The 12095-nt window shown below is 43.1% G+C and overlaps 1 protein-coding gene across 4 annotated transcripts in view; it reads left to right on the top strand.

Annotated features, from left to right (window-relative positions):
- FER (FER tyrosine kinase) overlaps window positions 1-12095 on the top strand; it is a 491045-nt gene that overhangs the window by 36274 nt on the left and 442676 nt on the right. For all 4 annotated transcript variants that reach the window (XM_077462310.1, XM_077462308.1, XM_077462309.1 and 1 more), the window contains exon 2: window positions 81-180. The gene's annotated coding sequence lies outside the window, so the exon portion shown is untranslated. The remainder of the gene's footprint in view (window positions 1-80; window positions 181-12095) is intronic.

Raw genomic sequence — 12095 nt, 5'->3', positions numbered from 1 at the left:
TCCTTGTATTGTGTATGTGTAGCCTGGAGTAAGACACTGTGAACGGATGTTACTGACACTTGCATTCCTCCTTCCTTCAGACAGGAATTCCATGCAAACAGAAGTTTGTATCCGACAGCTTCAAGTTGCTTCTGGGCCGTAACACACCAGCTTCAGCATGCAAGGAAATGAATAAAGCAGGTAATTCTGTTATTGGTCAGGTTCTCTTACTGCAGCCAGTAGCTCTATCCTTTATGTCACTGACATTGCTTTACAAGTTGTATCGCAAAAATATGTTTTTTTTTCTTTAATTTGTAGATATTAATTTGCAGATAGCATTTTAGTTTGCAAAGTTAGAGAACATAGATAAACTTAATTTAACTCCTATGTGGCTGTTGACAAAAAAAAACAGAGGACTAACTACATTATTAATATTAATCACTTATACTGCGGCCGGGCGGCTCTATTGGGTGCATCGCCGTACTGGTACATCGCTTCAGGTAATGGATACAGTGGGCACGTGCATGGAGCCGGAGCCGATGCCAGTGGCTGCAATGGTCGCCGGCCACCAGTGATTTCTCCACAGGGAAACAGAACGGGGATCTGCCACTGTAAACAAGGCGGATCCCCGTTCTGTCAGGGGTGTACAGTGTGATCGTCTGTTCCCAGTGAATCAGGAACAGCGATCTCTCTGTACTCCCAGTGAGTCCATTCCCCCCACAGTTAGAAACCTCTCCCAAGGACACACTTGATTGCCCCCTTGGGTTTACCCCTTCCCTACCGGTGTCACTTATACAGTAATCTGTGCATTTTTTATAGCATTGATGCTTAAATGTCACTGGTTCCAAATCAAGTGTCAAAAGTGTCCGATCTGACGCAATGTCACAGTCCTGCTGAAAATCGCCGAACACCGCAATTACAAAAAAAAATAAAAAAGGAAAAAATCTTTCCCTGATTTTGTAGGCGCTATAACTTTTAGGCAAAGCAAAAAAACAAAAAAGTGTGTGTGTGTTTGTATATAGATATGTGTATGTATGTATATATTAGAGTTTAGGTGTTTTTTTTTACCGAAAATATGTATTGGTCTAAACTCATGAATTGACATTTTTTTTTTTTTATGTTTATTACAGTAAAATGTAAAATATATATATATATATATATATATATATAATTTTTTTTTTTTTTTTTTTATTGTGTTATAAAAAAAAATAATCAAATGCCACCAAAAGAAAGCTCTATTTGTGGGGGAAAAAAGTAGCTTAATTTTGTTTTGGGCGCAACGTCGCACAACCGCGCAATTATCAGTTAAAGTGACGCAGTGCCGTATCATTCAAAAATGGCCTCGTCATTAAGGGGTAAACCTTAAAATAAAATAAAGGCGGGCTAAGAGGGCCCTGCTCATAAGAGCCTAGAATCAAATAGGGTGGGGCAAGTGGTACAAATGGTTTTAACTGTGGGGGGCTGAGCTGATGGAAGTGAGTAAAAGTTCAGGGTGCGTCATGGTTTTTTGTGCTTTAACCTCCTTTTTGATTGCTTACCTTTTTGGTATTTAGGATGTAATGCAAAGCTTTCAATGGTAAGTCGGTTATGTACAGAAATTTTTGACTGGCTTTGGGGAGCCCTTAGATATGCCCAGCTGATTCAAAAACTTCCAAGATCGGTCAACTTGGATAATGCAATCCATCCAGCCTCAGGGCAAATTCCCCTTAGAGCTGCGCTAAAAAGCACTTTCAGTGGATTGGGAGTAAGTGTTCATAACGACTTGGACTGCCTGATCACCCGAAATCTTGACTGAGTGGTAGAGACCTGACTTGGCTTGGCCCTGCCTCCCACGCAGCCCTAGATATTGATCCATTTCTCATTGATAATACTTTATAGATGAGTATTATTTAGACAAGAATTTTGACACGTAGATCAAGCCACTAAAATCTTAAAAACGTCCTCACTTATTAAAAATAAAAATATTGGAAATATCTAACCATTACCAGTTCCACCTTGCCACATTAGGTTCGAAATTGAGGACATGCAGAAAAAATAAAACTTTAATACCACGTGTAAGTCCCATGTAGATAATTAGTAGAGGGGTATAAGGCTGGGTTCACACTTATGCCATGTCTGTGCAATGCAAATTCAGCCATACAGTTTTTATGGCTGAAATGACATTCATACCAAAAGGGTGCAGGTTTTTTTGGTCCACACTGGAATCGGATTGCATGGCTGTTCAGGCCTATGCGATCCGATCCCACAGTTCGTACTCCGTTCTGCAAACTGATTTGGGGGTGTCATTAACTACATATTTGAGTGTGAACTGCCTGTCCGTCAGATGCGATGTGGGAATCCGCACAAGAATCACGCTGGTTCCTGCAACTCAGCAGTGTGAACCGAGACTAAACATTTAAAGATATTTATCCCTTTTTAGTCGCTACCTAAATAAATAAAGCCTTTGGTCAACAAAAGGTCCAAGCAAACCACTCAAATGCATGTTATTATATGTGATTTTAAACACGTGATCACTGTGACAGCCAATCAGTGTGCATATGATCAGGAAGCTCTGGCTTAAAGCGGAGGTCCACCCTAAAGTGGACCTTCCGCTCATTGGAATTCCCCCCCCCCCCCTCTGGCGCCACAATTGGCACCTTTCAGGGGGGAGGGGGGTGCAGGTACCTGTACAGTACAGGTATCTGCACCCACTTCCGGCATAGCTATCTGTGGAAAGGGGCGTAGATTACGCCCCTTTCCGAAAGTCCCCGCTGCCTGCTGGGAAACACACGGATCCCAGAGGCAGCGGGACCATCCTTATGGCACAGCGCGACTCGCGCATGCGCAGTAGGGAGCTGGGAAATGAAGCCAAAAGGCTCCACTTCCTGATTCCCATACCCAAGATGGCGGCGGCAGCACCCGAGAGACGATCGAGAGATCGGCTTCGGGTGCCGACATCGCGGGCGCGCTGGGCGGGTAAGTGTCGTTATTTTAAAAGTCAGCAGCTGCAGTATTTGTAGCTGCTGGCTTTAAAAAAAACAAAAAAACGGCGGAACTCCCGGCGGACTCCCGCTTTAACAATCCCTTTAAATGATGCGCTCCCACTTGCAGAACGTTGTTAGACACAACTAGCCTCTTGTACTCCTGTACAAATAGGCCTTATTGTCCCATTGCAAGATGTGAGCAGGCAGGGAGCCTAGCTTTAATTGTTGCACAGAAAATGAAGGCCAGCAGACTGACTTTTTGCTGTATTTTAGGTCTGTGTAAATCTCCAAACTGATTAGACAAAAATACAAATCCTTTTTGGACATCTTATATATGCATTTTACCTGTATGTAGCTGTTTGCCTGGAGTTGAGATTTAAACTGCTCAAGTTCTTTCTCTGCTCCTTCAAAAACAAAATAGAAACCATGTTATACTCAACCTGCTCTGTGCAAAGTTATTGCACAGAGCGATCTTACCTCCTCTTGTGGTGTCCCCACCCTTCCTCTTTTGCATGTGCCACGATAGCAAGCCTATTGTCATAGGGGCACACTCCCATAGAGACACGCATACACACAGTGTGACTCAACCCAGCCCCACTCTTCCTCCTCACAAGATTTGTTTGACATCAGAATCAGTTAATGACCCCCGCTGCTGTCTGTGTGCCTGTGAGAGCAGGGAGGGAGACCAGTGCTGTTGCAGATGTGCACTAAAGCAGGTAATGCATTAAGTTAAAAAACATTTTTGACTTTAGAACAGGGGCCTCAAACTGGCGGCCCCCCATCTATTGCAAAACTACAACCTATGAGGCATTTATAAGGCTGATAATTCCCACAGGCAGAGGCATGATGGGACTTGTAGTTCCACAACAGCTGGAGGGCCGCTAGTTTGAGACCCCATGCTTTTAGAACCACTTTATATTACCTATTCATTTAAAGTGACTGAAAGTAGGAAAGAACGCCAGCAGAAAAGCCCATCTGTCTAGCTTGCTACTCTGCTTGCATTCTACTTTCATTGAGAAGCACAAAACAAAAGCTTCACTTAACGGCGAACCCCTTTTGGGATCTTGGCTCCCTTTTTTTTTTTTTTTTTTCTTAGCCCCAGGAATTTTTTTTTAATTTTTTTTTTTTTTAATTATTTTAGTGTTTGAGGCCTTGAGTTACTAGCTGAGCTGAGTGACAGGCTGGAGAATATAGAGCAATTTAGGTCCCTCCAGCTCAGCCATAGAGTACGTGGTGATTCTTAAGTACATAAATGTTTACTGTGACATCCCTCTGCGGAATCAGGTGAGTTTGAGGTCACTTCATGGAAACGCATATGACTGAATAACTATTCTGTTCCCTGAGCCCCCTAGGCCGACGGCTTCTCCCCCTATGACTCTGTTGCGAGACGGTACCCACTTTGAATCCACAGGATGAGAAGTTTGGGCAGTTGAGTTCCCTTTTTGCTTAAGCAGCAACGGCGTCTCTTCTCCTTGCTATTTCTTCGGACTCCGGTGATGTCTCTTGTCCTCCGGTTCTTCTTCCCCCTTTAAAACCCATACCAAAACCTACAGTCTGGTATGCTCTTGGGGGTGAGGGCAACCCCACGCCAATTTTATTAATTTTTTTCGTTTTGTGTAGGGTTCGCCTTCATCATGTTTCAACTTGAGGTGTGACTTCTATTCAAATCAATGGGCTCTCATAGGGAACCATTGTTTTTGAATAGAGGCAGAGAAACGCTGCTAAAAGCAAAACGTGCATTAACCATTTCCACACCGCCCATATACTGTGGCAGGGCGGCCCTACTGGGTGACCGACTTACCCGTACGTTGGTCCGTGCATGAGATTCAGTGGGGGTGCGCGCCCGTGGGTCTGGTGGACTCTTATGTCTTCCAGCAACCTGCAATCGAGGTAGAGAGAGGCAGAACGGGGATCTGCCTATGTAAATAAGGTGGATCCCAATTCTGACAGGGCAATACTGGGATTTGCTGTTCCTAGTGATGAGGAACAGCTATCTCGGTGTTGTACCAGTAAGCCCATCCCCCAAACAGAACATACCCAGGTAATACAGTTAACCACTTGATCCCCCCCCCCTAGTGTTAACCCCTTCCCTGGCAGGATCATTTATACATTGATTAGTGCATTTTTTTTTTTTTTTAGCACTGATCACTGTAATAATGTCACTGGTCCCCAAAAAAGTGTCACTTGGGGTCAGAATTGTCAGTTACAATGTCACAGCCCTGCTAAAAATTGCAGCTCGCCGCCTTTACCAGTAACCACAATAAAAAAATAACTCTAAATAAATAATCGTAACTTTTTAACTGGTTTTGTCTGGGTGCATACAGGTTTCCACGTCCCATCCCTGCATGTGGTGCATTTTTTCGATCAGCATTGTTTGTTTCTGTTTGAGACAGTGCTTGGGGTATTGCTCCTAGCAATCTTATAGTAGTTTGGTGCATCCTGGTGGTTGTCAGTCATTCAATCTATGGCAGCTTCTAGCTAAAATGAGAATCACAATTTTATTTATTTTTTGCTTAGAATAAAGATCACGTTTCTTGCAGCGTAACATCTTTCAGATTTATGCAAAAGAATTGGGCTAACTTTTTAATGTTTTAATTTTTTTTTTTTTTTTATTCAAGTGTATTTTTTCCAAAAAAAAATCACGTTTGAAAGACCGCTGCACAAATACAGTGTGACATATAATATTGTAACAACTGCCATTTTATTCTCTAGGATCTCTGCTAAAAAAAAAATAGAATGTTTGGGGGGTTCCAACTAATTTTCTAGAAAAAAAATACTGATTTTAACTTGTAAGCAACAAGTGTCAGAAAAAGGTTTAGTCTTTAAGTGGTTAAACTGACCTCATTTACAGACAGAAGTCACCCCTTTGAGCTAAAGAACTACATGTTAAAATGTTTTTCTTTATCTCTCTGTGATAAAATGGGGAGGCTGGCAGATTTTCTTTTGAGAACTCACTTGTTACATTGAATTGGGAATTGCTGTTTTAAGATCATGAGGAGAGTTGAATCACAATTTTGATTCTTTAACGATCAATGGTGCAGCTCTAATGGACACCCTCACTGGAAGGATTTGTGTTATGTGAGGAGCAAGCGCTTGCTGCTAAGGCGGTTAAAAAATGCCCCTTCCTCCTTCTGATGCAGAGAACGAGTCTGCTGCAAGTACATGTGGATATGAATCCTGTTAATTCTGGTAGTGAGGAAGACTCTTACTCCCTGAACTTTCTGCAGGAGAAGGCGCTCCATGTCGTCTTTGATTACAAATCCTTAAAATATGCACTTTCAAAAACTGAGCTTGTAATATTTCCTGATCCCCTCCCTATGACTTTAACATTGAGATCAATGGCGCAACCATTGGTCCCTCCACACATGGCAGGGTGCTAGGTGTAATCCTAGACACTGACCTCTCCTTCAGCCCCCATATCCAATCACTGGTTAAATCTTGCCACCTTAACCTTCACAACATTTCCAGAATTTGCCCCTGTCAAAAACCATGAAACCAGACCGAGACAGAAGTAAAGTTAAATCGGCTTGTTTAATAATAAAAGCAAAAAGAACTAAAACGAATGTAGTCAAAACATAGCCAAAGTTCAGTAACCGGAACAGATAGTCAGCCAAGCCAGAACTCAGGGATCAATGAGGAGTAGTTATCCCAAGCAGGGTCTGGAGCCAGAAAGGTATGTCAGCAAAGCCAGCCTTTAACCACTTGACCACTGGGCACTTAAACACCCTTAATAACCAGACCAATTTTCAGCTTTCGGTGCTCTCACATTTTGAATGACAATTACTCAGTCATGCAACACTGGACCTATATGAAATTTTTGTCCTTTTTTTTTTTCACACAAATGGAGCTTTCTTTTGGTGGTATTTAATCACCGCTCGGTTTTTTATTTTTTGTGCTATAAAATAAAAAATAAAGAAAATTCTGTAAAAAAAAATTTAATTGTTCTTTGTTTCTGTTATAAAATTTAGCAGATTAGTAATTTTTTCTTCATAAATTTTGGTCAAAATTTATACTACTACATATCTTTGGTAAAAATAAGTACAAATTGGTGGATATTATTTGGTCTTTGTGAAAGTTAGAGTCCACAAGCTATGGTGCCAATATCTGAAAATTGATCACACCTGAAGTACTGACGGCCTATTTCAATTCTTGAGACCCTAACATGCCAGAAAAGTACAAATACCCCCCCCAAATTACCCCTTTTTGGAAAGAAGACATTCCAAGGTATTTAGTAAGATACATGATGAGTTTTTTTAAATTAATGTAATGTAATTTTTTCCCACAATTCTTTGCAAAATCAAGATTTTTTTTTAGTTTTTTTTTTTTTTTTCACAAAATTGTCATTATCAGTTTATTTCTCACACAGCATATGCATACCACAAATTACACCCCAAAACACATTCTGCTATTACTCTCGAGTACGACAATACCACATGTGTGAGACTTTTACATAGTGTGGCCACATACAGAGGCCCAACATGCAGGGTGCGCCATCAGGCGTTCTGGAGCACCCAGGACAATTCTGCCATTTCTCTCCTACATGTAAAAATCATAATTTATTTGCTAGAAAATTACATAGAATCCCAAAACATTATATATGTTTTTTTAGCAAAGACCCTGGAGAATACAATGGTGGTCGTTGCAACTTTTTATCTCGCACGGTATTTGCGCAGCAATTTTTCGAATGCTTTTTTTTTGAAAAAAAAAAACAGTTTTGTGCTTAAAAGAAAAAAAAACACAGTAAAGTTAGCCCAATTTTTGCATAATGTGAAAGATGAAGTTACACCGAGTAAATACCTAACATGTCACTCTTCAAAATTGCACAGGCTCGTGGAATGGAGCCAAACGTCGCTACTTAAAAATCCCCATAGGTGACGATTATTTTATTTTTTTACTGGTTATATGTTTTGAGTTACAGAGGAGGTCTAGGGCTAGAATTATTGCTCTCGCTCTAACGTTCGCAGTGATGCCTCACATGTGTGGTTTGAACACCGTTTTCATATGTGGGCGGGACTTAGGTATGCATTCGCTTCTGCGAGCACATGGGGACAGGGGCGCTTTAAAAAAAAAAAAAAAATGATTGTTCATTTTACTTTATTTTAGTTTGACATTTTTTTCCCCAAAAATAAATTTTTTGATCACTTTTATTCCTATTACAAGGAATGTAAACATCCCTTGTAATAGGAATATGGCATGACAGGTCCTCTTTACAGTGAGATATGGGGTCAATAAGACCCCGCATCTCACCTCTAAGCTGGGAAGCCTGAAAAAAAAAAAAAAAAAAAGATTCTGGATTTGATTGTATTGACAAGTCGGTAGAAGCACCGAAGGGTGGCTGGAGGGGGGGGGGGTGTCTATGGCTGGTTATTGCAGGGTATCACCGACTATGGCTGGGTATGCCTGGGTTTCTCAGAGTATGGCGTTGCAGAGTATTGCATTGCAGGATATTGGCGGGTTTTGCAGAGCATTGCAGAGTGTTGCATGGTATTGGTGGGTGTTGCAGGGTGTTGGCAGGGAATTGAGGGGTTAATTTTCGGTGAGCAGCGATGTGGGCACTGCAGATGCAGCCCACATCGCTGCTGACACCGATCTCTTCCCCCTCCGCTGTTCCGATCGGTACAGAGAGGGGGAGGGAGGAACCGGCATCATAACATGACACCGGTTTGTTTACAAGTGATCACTCCGTCATTTGATGGAGCGATCACGTGGTAAACGGCCGCTATGAGCGGCCGTTTACCGCGATCCGTGATGCGCCGGGTCCTGTGGATGTGGATGTGATGCGCCGGTTGTTAAGTGGTTGAACAGAAACGCAGGCGATGTTTCTTGTGATGTTGACCAAGGCACAGACCTTCTGAACTGGACGGCTTAAGTGGGCAGGACTGACGAGCAGGATATCAACAACAGCTGAGTAACTATGGAGAGAAATGGGAGTTGGCACTTAGCCGACAGCTGAGCAGTCAGCTCAAAGAAGCAAGGGCTGAGCCCAGCGCTGACAAGCCCCTTCCTAACTAATGACAACACAAAACAACTTGGTCATTTCTTGGTTATTTTTTTGCAACTCCCTCCTCACTGGTCTACCTTTACACAGGCTATCCCCCTTCAGTCTATTATGAATGCTGCTGCTAGACTAATATATCTTACTAACTGATCCATGACTGCTACTCCTCTCTGCCAGACTCTTCACTGCTTCCCCTATCCCATTGTATAAAATTCAAAACACCAACCACAACGTACAGGTCCATCCCCCCCGGCTACATCACCAACCTCATCTGCAGATAATGCCCAAATCTTTCTCTCTGCTCCTGCCAGGACCTCCTACTCTCTAGCTCCCTTGGTTCATCCTCCCATGCTTGCCTCAAGGCCTTCCTTTTTTTTTTTTTTTTTAGAGCCTCTCCCATTCTCCGGAACTCCCTGCCCCTCAGTATGTCAGCTCTTAGGCGATCCTTGAAAACTCAGTATTCAGGGAAGCTTACCCCACCTCCACTTAAGAACTGTACTTGAGCCACCGCCATCAGATCATCACCTGCAACTGTTAACTTTTGTTCCACCTTCCCCCTCCCTTTAGATTGTAAGCTCCGTGAGCAGGGCCTTCCTACTGTTGGTGTTATATACATCCTGTATTATTATTATTATTATATAATAATAATATAAAAATACATAACTGATTAGAAAATTATTATAGGATTTTAAATCTTGACTGTATATATGCTTTTATATATCTGTTTTTCAAGACTCCCTTGTGAAAGTTTACTGTAAATTATGAAATTAATTTGTTTGGTGTGTTAATTTATGTGGTGATTTTAGATGTAATGGTTAATGTGAAAGAAAAACCTATGGTGACTATAACCATTAATTAAAAATGTTTCTTCCCTCTTCCTCTTACCTAACCTGCCTAACCTGTATAAAAAAAGTTGTGTGTAGTTACCTACTTTTAATCTACTCTGGTCACGGGATCTCACAGCTTTGGCTTCCCAGTGCCAATAAGTGGCTGCTGCAGGGGAGAGGAGGGAGTGCCAATAACTGGGCCATGGGAGCCTATAGGTGACAGCACGGCTCTCTGAATTGACAATTGTTGTCAAGTACTCCATTTGTGGGAGATGCAGGAGTGTGTGACCAAAGCAGTTTAAAAAGTACATACAACTTTTTTTTATTGCAGTTTAGGTAGGAGGGGGAGGGAACATTTTTAAGCCGTTAAATGTAGGCTTTTCCTCCACTTTGGTAAATTGTTATGCTAAAACTAAATTGGGGTTATTTTATGTTGTCAGTTTAGCTATAAATAGACCTTTGAAGTTCTTTTTGAAATATCTTTGTTTTGTGTGGTCAGACTTTCTAAAACTACATCTAGGATCGTCATCAAGACTGTGACAGTTGATGCATTTAAAACATACCGTATATACTCGAGTATAGGCCGACCCGAATATAAGCCGAGGCCCCCAATTTACCCCCAAAAAAACTGGCAAACTTATTGACTCGTGTATAAGCCGAGGGTGAGACATGCCTGTCCATCCCTGTGTGTGTGTCCGTCCATCCCTGTGTGTCCGTCCATCCCTGTGTGTCCGTCCATCCCTGTGTGTCCGTCCATCCCTGTGTGTCCGTCCATCCATCCCTGTGTGTGTGTGTGTCCATCCATCCATCCATCCCTGTGTGTGTGTGTGTCCATCCATCCATCCATCCCTGTGTGTGTGTGTGTCCATCCATCCATCCATCCCTGTGTGTGTGTGTGTCCATCCATCCATCCATCCCTGTGTGTGTGTGTCTCCATCCATCCATCCATCCATCCCTGTGTGTGTGTGTGTCTCCATCCATCCATCCATCCATCCCTGTGTGTGTGTGTGTCTCCATCCATCCATCCCTGTGTGTGTGTGTCTCCATCCATCCATCCATCCCTGTGTGTGTGTGTATCCATCCATCCCTGTGTGTGTGTGTCCGTGTGTGTGTGTGTGTGTCCAGCCTACCTGTGTCCCGAGCCTGTGTCCCGTGCCTTGCCTCCTTGCCTCCGTCCCGTGCCTTGCCTCCTTGCCTCCGTCCCGTGCCGTGCCTTGCCTCCGTCCCGTGTCGTGCCTTGCCTCCGTCCCGTGCCTTGCCAGGATCGCCGCTCTTCGTCGGCGCCTCGGCGGACATTCTACCATTCAAACGCCGCGCCTCCGCCTCCGCCTGTGATAGGCGGAACACTGAATTTCCCAGCAGCCTGTGTTCCGCCTATCACGGACATCGTCTCATCCTCGTCCGTAGTACGAGGATGAGACGATGTCCGTGATAGGCGGAACACAGGCTGCTGGGAAATTCAGTGTTCCGCCTATCACAGGCGAAGGCGGAGGCGGAGGCGCTGCGTTTGAATGGTAGAATGTCCGCTGTCTGTCTGCTCGACACGCTGATCGAGCAGGCAGACAGCGATGACTCGAGTATAAGCCGAGGGGGGCACTTTCAGCCTCAAAAAAGAGGCTGAAAATCTCGGCTTATACTCGAGTATATACGGTAATCCGTAATCCTTGTCCCTGGCTCCCCACTACATTTTTTAAATGGGAGGTATGAAGTACTTTAATATAATTAATAATATTGGAGCGCAAACTAAACCCAAGAACAAAAATTAGTATAGCAGCTCGTCTTTTCACACTTATTTTTTTCTAACCTGCTTACCCAGTCATTATCTTGTCCCTAGAGTTACAATCGTACTGGGCAGCATTGCCACCCTAGGACAGGGATGTGTTGGAACTGCATAACACCTACCTCTCCTTTATAACAGGAGGACAGACTTTTGTAGTCCATGGATATAGCTGGAAACTATACTAACATAATAACAGTCCAGAGGCAGGGAGTACAGGAAATTGCAACCTCTAAATGCTTTTGACTGGATAACCAACTATTTATCCTAATGGTAGGTTATGGACTAAGTCCCTGTACACACTGCTGCGATTTCTCCTATGTCTGCCATCATGCTGGAATACATGATAGTGGAAATCGTACATGGTGTCCATTCTCAATAGCGTATAGTGTTTGTGTTTTTTTTTGTTTTCTTTCCTCATTTCAAAATAATGCAGGTGCTTGTTTTGGTGCAACATAGAGCGTGTTTGGCCCTGTAGATTTCAATGGGAGGGCATGAAGAATGCATGTCCCCCCCCCCCCCCTTTTCTAGCAGGGATTTGTGTTGGTCAA

Source organism: Lithobates pipiens, unplaced genomic scaffold (assembly GCF_037356315.1).
Source record: "Lithobates pipiens isolate NorthernLeopardFrog02 unplaced genomic scaffold, aLitPip1_a1.2 Scaffold_3, whole genome shotgun sequence".
In the NCBI taxonomy this organism is placed as follows: Eukaryota; Metazoa; Chordata; class Amphibia; order Anura; family Ranidae; genus Lithobates; species Lithobates pipiens.
The sequence above is the reverse complement of the archived record's forward strand: the minus strand, read 5'-3'. Positions and strand labels throughout refer to the sequence as shown.